This window comes from Panicum virgatum, chromosome 5N, assembly GCF_016808335.1.
Source record: "Panicum virgatum strain AP13 chromosome 5N, P.virgatum_v5, whole genome shotgun sequence".
NCBI classification, from domain to species: Eukaryota; Viridiplantae; Streptophyta; class Magnoliopsida; order Poales; family Poaceae; genus Panicum; species Panicum virgatum.
This window is the reverse complement of record NC_053149.1, coordinates 63,242,117-63,251,993: the sequence shown is the minus strand read 5'-3', so window position 1 is coordinate 63,251,993 and position 9,877 is coordinate 63,242,117.

The window sequence follows — 9,877 nt, the reverse complement described above, 5'->3', positions numbered from 1 at the left end:
ATTTGTTCCACATATAGAATAAAACAAAAGTCTCAAACGAACACAAGCATCTTGATTAAAAGGTACAGTAGGCTACAGCTCATATTCATCATTCATGATATCCGGATCACTTTCCATATCTCCATCTTCATTCTGTTTCTCATCCCCCTCCTTGTTTTTGTCCTACAAAATTAAATAGTCAGATCTAGCATCTAGAGCAAGACAGCAAGAAGATCCTCCAGACTTGACAAAAATAATGGTAGAAACACAATTTTATTGAATTGATTCACACATACCTCAACCTTCAATTTGTTAGCCATGGAAATAGATAAAGTTTCAACGTCGAGATCATTCACAATTGAGCCAACAATTCTAGAATCTTAACATAAAATGAAACATAGAAAAATTAGATATGCATTTATTTGCTACATTAGAGTTTGCAGCTAAACCAAATATATGATCTTTACCTTTTCTTGCAGCAGCTATCCAATCCTTAGTGCAAATCAATGCCTCTATAATTTCTGGATCAAGACGATTTCGGTAGGGATCAACAACACGACCAGCAACACTAAAGGCGGACTCAGATGCAACAGTTGATACTTGTATGGCCATAACATCACGAATAATTTGTGTAAGGATAGGATACTCTTCTCTCTTGTTCTTCCACCATGCTAAGATGTCAAACTGACCAACAATTTATAGAAGTGGTTCTGCTATGTACTTCTCCAACTCATTTGACTCAATCATACCAGGTTGATTTTGACTATATAAGAAGGCTTCAAGGTCATTGTCTACATTTTCCATTAACACATCTGTTGTACTACTACTACTAGGACCAGCTGCTTTACTCTTTTCTTTTGTTGGTGCAGGAGCAGAACTAGAATAAAATTGATATAATTTCTTTACCACACTAACAAACTCATCAAGCTCAACTTGGTACTGATCACCATAGAACTTCCTCATATAGTATTCTATAAGCTTTTTCTGGTATCTAGGATCAAGAAAACATGCTACAGCAAGAGCAATGTTGGACTGCTGCCAATATTTCTCAAATTTCTCTAAAGCGTCCCCTCATAAGAGAGAACTTAAATGTGATACAAACATCAGTCCCAGGAGGCTGATGCCATATTTATTACATCAGATGGTTCATTACCATACAAACCTCCGAGGAGGACACTCGATACAGATGATAATAAAAAGTAACCAAGCTACGACATAACACCAGACCGCAACCCACATGGGGTCTAGCTCGGGCTCAGAGTACTGCGTCAGCGAAAATATCCCGAACAGGGCCGGTTCCACAGGCAAGGTTGGGTGTAGAACGATAACCCTACTCGGCGTCGTCTGGTACGAAGTCTGGGTCTTACTCTGTAAAAAGTAAGAATGGGGTGAGTACAAACGTACTCAGCAAGTTCAACCACACCCACGGAGGGGGGTCATATCAGGATAATATGCACAGGTAAATCAAGGGTAAGGTTACGGTTTAGTTTGCAGAAAGCTAAATTTTATGCAGGGGTTTATTTAGCAAAAAACATTTCAGAAACCAGTTTTTGTATTGAGTAACACGGAGTTCAAGTTTTAAACTGCTACCGGACTCCCCGTCCGTCGTAGCACACGGCACAACTGCCGGACACAATTACAAAACAACTCACGCTAGCCCAACCCAAGGTAAACACTAGTAGTGAGACCACACCGTAACTCGCCCAGTACCGTGGGCACGGACTATTCGAATAGATTGTTAACTCTGCAGAGGTGTGCAACTTTACCCACAAGCGGGTACCACAACACGAGCACCGAAGTGTCGGTGTAGATCCCGACATAGCCATTACCCACCTTAGCTAGACCTGATTCGCCATCACGGGATTCACCAAGGGGTCATCGACCTATCTCTGAGATACGACCGGGGTATAAGTCACACTGACCAAATCCATTTTCCTTGGTCACCCGTTGCTCTCAGCCCTCCTGATGGCTATCACATCAACTAGTGGGGTTTATGCTAAGCCGTTGCCCATTCAACGGTCGAGTGGTTTGCACGATAGTGGAGTTAGGTGAGATGTAACACCAACTCGGTCCTTAGTAGTGACAAGATGGATACCTCCCTTCCTTGCTCTGCCACATTGGCACGAGCACACCAAATGGCAAATCCGTAGAAATGCCATCCATCTCGTCTAAACTTTCTTTACAAAAAACACCATATTTACCCATCCCACATACGCACACATTTTCTTTATAAAATAAATCGTATTATGTGAAAAGTCCTAAGCGTACTAATATCGATTAACGTCCAAGCAAAATCAGACATTAATCTAGGTGGTCAAAGAATGGTCATCACAAATCAAGGGGTGGCTATCCAACCGTGTTTTCATGCAAGCAAAACATATACAATTTTATAAAGCAGGCCATTGGGTTGTGTTTATAAAAATTAGGACAAAAACATGCATCAAAGGATGGGATTGAACTTGCCGTCTTCGAAGCCTTCGGGGAGGTCCTGTCCTTCGGGCTCGGGGTCGCGGAACGGGTCCTCGTTCACCTGCTCACAGTACTGCTCGTTGACGGGCTCTTCTTCGTTCACTCTGTGGTCTACAGCGCACACAAACAAGCACACAATCAATACACAGAAAAACAAAGACCTATCGTTGAGCTCGAATCGGGAATAGTTAAGATATAGAGTTCGGAGTAATATTTTTGGGTGGATTCCTAATGGCATAGTCAAAACTATGTTATGAGAGGCGTGGTAAAGATTTATGTTGATCCGAGGTCGTTTGGCGCATGAAATGATAGGTTAATCAAAGGTTTAGGGATTAAACAATGGTCCAAGGACCTATTTGTAATTATGTTTGAGAAGGCAGGGGCTTGGTTTGTAATTTCCAGGAATTATTTGGGTCATTCTAAAAGAGTCAGGGGTTTATTTGTAATTATGTTTATATTGGAGGAGGGTTTATTTCGAAATACATTCAAGAGAAGGGTTTTAATTGCAAACATGTTAAAAGGTGAAAGGACTTTTGAGTAAATAGAGGAAGGGCCAGGGGGTTATGGGAGAAATGCCCTGTCCCCTTCCTCCCCCGCGCTGGGAAACAGGGGAGGGAGCCGGCGCTCGTCGGCGGCGCCAAATCCGGCGGCCCCGGGGCTCGGGGGTGGTCCGGGGTAGATGGGAAAGGGAGAGGGTGAGGTGGCGGTTTGATTCCCCCACCTGGCTCGGCTCGAGGTGGAGCGAGGCGGTGGGTCATCGAGAGCGGGCGGCGGCGGCGCTAGGCTACTCCGGTGGCGGCGTTAGGGAGCTTGGGGAGAGGCGGCACGGGGTTGTGAAGCTCGGAGTGGGGGATGTGGAGCTCGGGGGGGTGCCCCTCGGCCCTATTTATAGGCGGCCAAGGCAGTGGAGGTGGGAGTGCGGTGGCGACGGCCTGGCGGCCCTGCGGCCGGCTTTAATGGCGGTGGGGGGGCCGGCTCGGCGCTGTGCGTCACTGGCGCGGCGTCAACGGCGGCGGCGGTGCGGTCGGCGAAGCAAGTGCTGGTGACGCGACGCCTCGGGCGACCGGCGCAGGCGGCGCTGGGCCGAGGTCGCCGGCGCTGTGCGTGCGCTGAGCGACGGCGCGTGCGTCGAGGCCGGACGTGATGCGTCGGGCAGGCGGCGACCCGGTGCAGGCGGTGCTGTGCGGCCGTCAACGGTGGTGGTGTGCGTGTGCGCGGGCGGGCCGGTGTGCGTGCGTGCAGGCGGGCCGGTGCCGCGGCTCGGCGCACCGCGGCGCGGCGAGCTCGCGTGTCTGAGCGCGGGCGCGGCCTACCTTGGCGTGGCGCGTCGCTCGGCCAGGGAGGGGAGGCCGGGGTGGAACACGCGGGCGTGCGCGGGTGGGAGCAGGGAGCGGCCGGGGTGGCCCGCGGGGTAGGCAGGCGGGGGCGAGTGGCGTTCGGGGCCGGCGGGCGCGTACCGCGCGCGCGTGCGCGCGTGGGGTCGGTGGCACGCGGCTCTGCAGCGAGGGGGCGAGGTCGGGGCCGGGCCGGGCGGCGTGCGCGAGGACGAGCGGCTGCGGAGCAGGCGCGAGGGGGAGGAACGCCGTGTCGGGCGGCGCTCGGGAGCGGGGCAGAGCGGGCCGGGGCGGGGAGGGTGGCGCGGTCGGGCCGCGCGGCAGAGGAAGATGGGAAGAGAGAGGAAAGAAAAGAAAAGGAGAAAGGAAAATTGGAAAGAGAAAAAAGAAAAGGGAGGGGAGAGAGAGAAAGAAGAGAGAGGGAGGGAGATTCGCGCCGGATCCGCGGCGCGCGGTCGGCCATGCGCAGCGCCGATCACGCGTGCTCGGTCGGGTGCGTGCGCGGGTCAAGGGTGAACACGGTGATGGATTCGGAAGTCGGGGTCGGGTCTTTCGGGGATCGGGAGATCGGGCGAGAAAAAGGTTCGAGGTCAACGACGGAAAACTTTTTAAACCATTTTATCGCGTGAATTATTTTGGTGGATTTTGGGATGTTACTTTCTCACTCATGGAAATAGCCATTGCACTAATTGTGGCACGGAGAGATTTTATGAAATCAACAAGATACTCATGCTCAACAATATTGAAAGGATATTCATGCATGGTTATTGCCAAATTTAATTTCTTTAAGCTAGCTTCTTGGTCATATTTGTAAGGTTGAATATGAGTAATTTCAGTACCAACATTGAGCTGCTGCTGCCCTTTCACAATACCATGCGCAGACCTCAAATGGTTCTTGAATCCAGTCGTCCCATGGTTTCCCTCAGCTCTGTACCTCAGCTTGCATTTTGGGAAATCACAGTACCCCCACAACTGCTCGTACTGCTTTCCATCCACCTCTACAATCTCAATTTTTTTTGGTAAAATAGTTCCAGACATCAGATGTGCACTTCTTCCTTTTACCGGTAAGGTGGACTTGATCTTTGTCAATGTTTTCCTAAACGTTAAACGGTAAACAGTCGGTCACCCTTTGTTTAGTGTTTAGACCGTTTAAACGGTGTTTAAATGGAGTTAAACAGTCTAAACGGTTTGACATATTAACATTAAAATATGCATATTTATGTACGTAAATATCAAATATACTAGAAAATCTACATATTTGCACATGTAAAAAGTAACTATTCTCCCAAATAATCTTTTTGGAAGAAATCTAAATCCCACAATATTTCATATACTTACGATGATACTTAGTTCGGCATTGATTATGGTAGTTGTAATTCTCCTATTGACTAAATTATGAATTAAATGATCATTTAGCTTATTTAATCATGATTAACTCGACTCTGTTTAGACGATTTAGACGGATTTTAACGATTTAAACGGGTTTAAATGGTCCAACCGTTTAATTCACCGTTTAGGGCCTAAACGACACGAGTGATCTCTGTTTACCGTTTAAACGCTGTTTAAACGGACTAAACGGCTGTTTAGGCGAACAGAGATCTTTGTCTTCCTCATCCTCTTGGTCTTGGTCATCCACAACAACTACTTCTGGAGCTCGAGTTGCAGGTGCAGCATTATGTTCATCTATCTGCACATCCATAGCTTGTGTGCCACTGCCAACCCCACTGCCGCTTGTTTCGACATTTTCAGTTGCAGCCCTTTCAGACTTGGATCCTACCAAGAGCAACAAAAAAAAAGCAAAATCAGTACCACTACCAAGCACAACACAAGCACATACTAGGAGATCACTTCTAATTCACATCACAGGCAGCATACGGCGACAGATCACTTCTAATTCACATCACAGGCAGCATACGGCAACTGATCACAGGCAGCACAAGCACATCACACCACAAGCAGCATACTAGGTGATCACTTCTAATTCACAACCGAGGATAGTACCTGAGTTAGACGCTGGCTGGGGCGGCGACGGATCGAGAATACGACGGACGCTCTTGGTCTTTACCCTGCCCCTTCCCGGACGAGGCGGCGGATCCATCGTGGTTGCAGCCTTGCAGGATGCAACGTCCTTCAGCCGTGCACGTTGGCAGTGAGGCCTCGCGGCCGTCTGGGGAGGACCGGAGGAGGGATTGGCGGTGAGACCTCGCTGGCCGTGTGGGGGAGGACTGGAGGAGGCTCCCACGGCGCCCACGGCGAGCCTCCGCTCAGCACAGCACAAGGCTTGGTGCGGGCCGTCGCAGGGAGGATTAGAGGAGGGGCCGTCTCAGGGAGGTTCGGAGGAGGGGTCGGCGGCCTGGCGGCGCCCGAGAGGAGGCAGGGAGGTGGCTCGCAAGTCGCGACCGAGAGGAGGGGGCAAGGGGCCGGCGGCCTGGCGGCGCCCGAGAGGAGGCAGGGAGCAGGGAGTGGTCGACTGGAGGGAGGCGGGGGCGTGGTGTGACCGTGTGAGTCATTTACCCTAGATCGATTTGGGCTGGGCCGTCAAGGCCTCAAGGGATGGATTTGGGCTGTAAAAAACAGGATATTTCGAATTTATGAAAACGGGATATCCCGATCAAATACGGGGAATACGGAAACGATCGGGATACAGGGCAAACCGTTTTCGACCTGTTTTCGAATTTTACATCTCGTATTTCGTATTGATTCCGAATTTGTTCGAAAATACGAAAACGAGCCGGTAAAATGTAGAAATCGGATCGGAACGGAACGGGATATATCCCGACCGTTTTCAACCCTAACACCAAGGTCTCGTTAGAAACAAAAAAATTGAAATCCTATGCCAGATCTGCACTGGAGGGAATAACAAAACCCATGAAGCCCAGATCAGAGATCACGGCGCCGCGCGCGCTCGTATCTGGGGGAGCTCCCACCCGACCTGAAGCTCCAGTCCAGCCTCCAGCGGCAGGAGCACGACACCTCACGGAGTCCCGGTCGCGCCGCTGCTCGGTGCGGTGCCCTGCACCCTCCCAGCATCCCAGCACTGACAAAAATCACCACCACGGCACCACCCCAATAATGCAGCAGGTTCCTATACTAGTAGTACCTTTTTTTTTAATTTCCCTTTCTCGGCAACAGATCGAGCACGCTCGGCGAAAGTTCAGAGAAGGTTTATTTCAAAAAAGTTCAGAGAAGGAAGAAACAAGCTGCCTGTCCTTCGAAAAAAAAAACATCGGGGAGCCACTAGCTCGCGCTCCGTCCAACGTGCTTCTTCGCTCGGCACGCTAGGAGCACCGGCTAGCAGTAGTTTTTACACCTTTGCTGGCTACGGGCTGATCAGTATTCAGCAACGACGACCCACTCGTCGTTTGGGTGGTATCAGTAGTAGTATACTTTTTTTTTGTGTTCGTTGAACCCGGCTGGACGAGAGCAAGCCATTTTAATTCTCGAGTCGTAGAGCCTACCCTAGATGCGCCGGTCTAATTTGGAACTTGGGTCTTAGAAGAAATTAGGCCAGTATTATTAGAGAGTGTCATCGTATGGTTACCTAGACTGTGAACTATGTAACCGAGCCGGATGAGTTTCATCATCATGACACTCTTTTCATATTTCATGACACTCTCTCTTCTCTCTTCTGCAACATCAGCAAAGTTAAAGGCTCATGACACTCCCATGACCCTTGATTGACCTTAGAGGTTGTTTGGTTTTAGGGGCTAAATTTTAGACTATTTCACATCAAAAAGAATTTTGATATTTATTAGTATTAAATGAAATCTGATTATAAAACTAACTACATAACCCTGAGGCTAAACTGCGAGACAAATCTAATGAGGTAATTAATTCATAATTAATAGATGATCATTGTAGCATCACTGTAGCATATCATATATTAATTAGGCTCTTTAGATTTGTCTCATAAATTTATTAAAAAAATTATAAATAAATTGTATTTGATACTCCTGATTATTTTTGATGTGACGGGACTAAAAAAGCGGGATCTTGACCCCCTGAACGGTAGCTATTTTACGCTTGCAGTTGTTCCGTCACCTGTTGGTTTTTGCTGTCATGATTGCATGAATGAATTACTATGCTCCAACCAACCAAGACTCAACAACTTCAACAACATTGCCGTGGCCTAAAACACATGCAAAATTTGTAAATGACTACCGTCTGTGATAGGGGCGGTAAATTTCCTCGCACCGTACGTGGAGGTAAAAATTTGCCTTCTAGTGGTTGATGAAAATTTTTGGTACAAATATCACATCAAATGTTTGACCAGATGTCGGGAGAGATTTTCAGGCACTAATTAAAAAATTAATTTCAGAACTCGCTTGGAAACCGCGAGACGAATTTTTTGAGGTCTTTGACCGCATCATTAGCGCATGTGGGTTACTATAGCACTTATGGCTAATCATGCACTAATTAGGCTCAAAAGATTCATCTCGTCGTGTACATCTAAACTGTGTAATTTATTTTATTTTTTAACTATATTTAATACTCTATACATACATGTGTCTAAAGGTGAAGCAAAATTTTTTGGTAAACGGGCTCAGAAAGCTTTGCCTCCAGCTGCCTTGATGGCTACACTACGGTAGCCTTTTCTACCACTGCCTCCATAATGCGATCAATAATGAGCTAAAAACAATACTCTAGTAGCTACTACGTCAGTGATGAGCTCACCCACAGTGCGTTTTCTCACTACGATTTGCTGGAGAAGTTGCCAGCAAACTGCTTCTTTTTTTTTAGATAATGGAATTTTCCACGGTTTTAGATAATGCAAACTGCTAGGCACGACAATCGAGACGACTGCTAGCGAAAACTCCCTCCGTAAAATAAATGCAATTCTAGAGTTCAAAATTTGTCCAACAAAAATTTGTTAACTTTGACCCACCTATCACAAAAAATAAAGCAGTTTCTGAAAAATTCTCACAAAAGACAACTAACACCTCATTCATTTACCACAAAAAATAAAGAATATTTTAGTAATTCTACACCTACTATTGGTTTGCGTGTTTTTATTCTAAAATTGCATTTATTTTGGGACGGGAGAGTAGCGATTTAGCTCTGGTCATCTGCGTATTCGAGAAGAAAAAAGAAAAAAAGAAAAGATTTAGCCCTGGTCGCACAATAAACCATCCAATCATATACACCGCGCGTGACACAAAGGAGCTAATGATTCACTCAACTTGAGATGACATGTAAGATCATTTTGGCAACAAATTTTGGCAAATAATTCACTTGGGTGTGTTTAGATAATTTTGGCAAAAAATTTTGAAAAGAAATCTTGCTAATTTAGAGTATTAAATAAAGTATATTTACAAAACTTTTTGCACGAATGGATTGTAAATTGCGAGACGAATCTAACAAGCCTAATTAATCCAGGATTAATCTATAATTAGCGGATAGTTATTATAGCATCACTGTTTGCAAAATATGGATTAAATAGGCTCATTAGATTCGTCTCGCGATTTACAACCCGTTCATACAAAAAGTTTTATAAATAGATTTTATTTAATAGTTCATGTGTCCAAATATTTGATATGATGTTTTTTTTTAAAAAAATAGGATCTAAACAAACCCAGCGATTCCGATCTCCGTCGACGAAGACTGCTCCACACAGCGAAGGAACAAAGAACAGTGGACAAGAAAAAGGGCATGCTGCATTTATTCACTCGAAAAAAATAGTGGCAGCAGTTGACCAGACCTCGGGGGATAAATCCAAGTGCTCTTTTCATAACATGACACGTTGCCAATGCGCATCGTTTCGCTGCCCACACGGAAATTGGAATGGATTGGAAAGTCTCCCCCTCCATGTGCCATGCTTGAATCAATGGATGCCAATTGCCATGCACATAGTCCCTTGCCATCAGTAGTTGTGAACTTGGGATAAACAAACGGTTATTTGAAGCTTAGAAGAGCTTATTTCAAAAAAAAAAAACTTAGAAGAGCCATGAAGTGATTCAAAGCACCGAGCTTAAATTGTGTTGGTGCCTAGGTCTAGGCCCACCCCCGGTACTGCATGACATTCTTGATGTACCAACCACCTTGCATTGATAATAGAGGGGCGTAGTGGCGATAGGCTGGTTTAGTTTTTTCCTCTC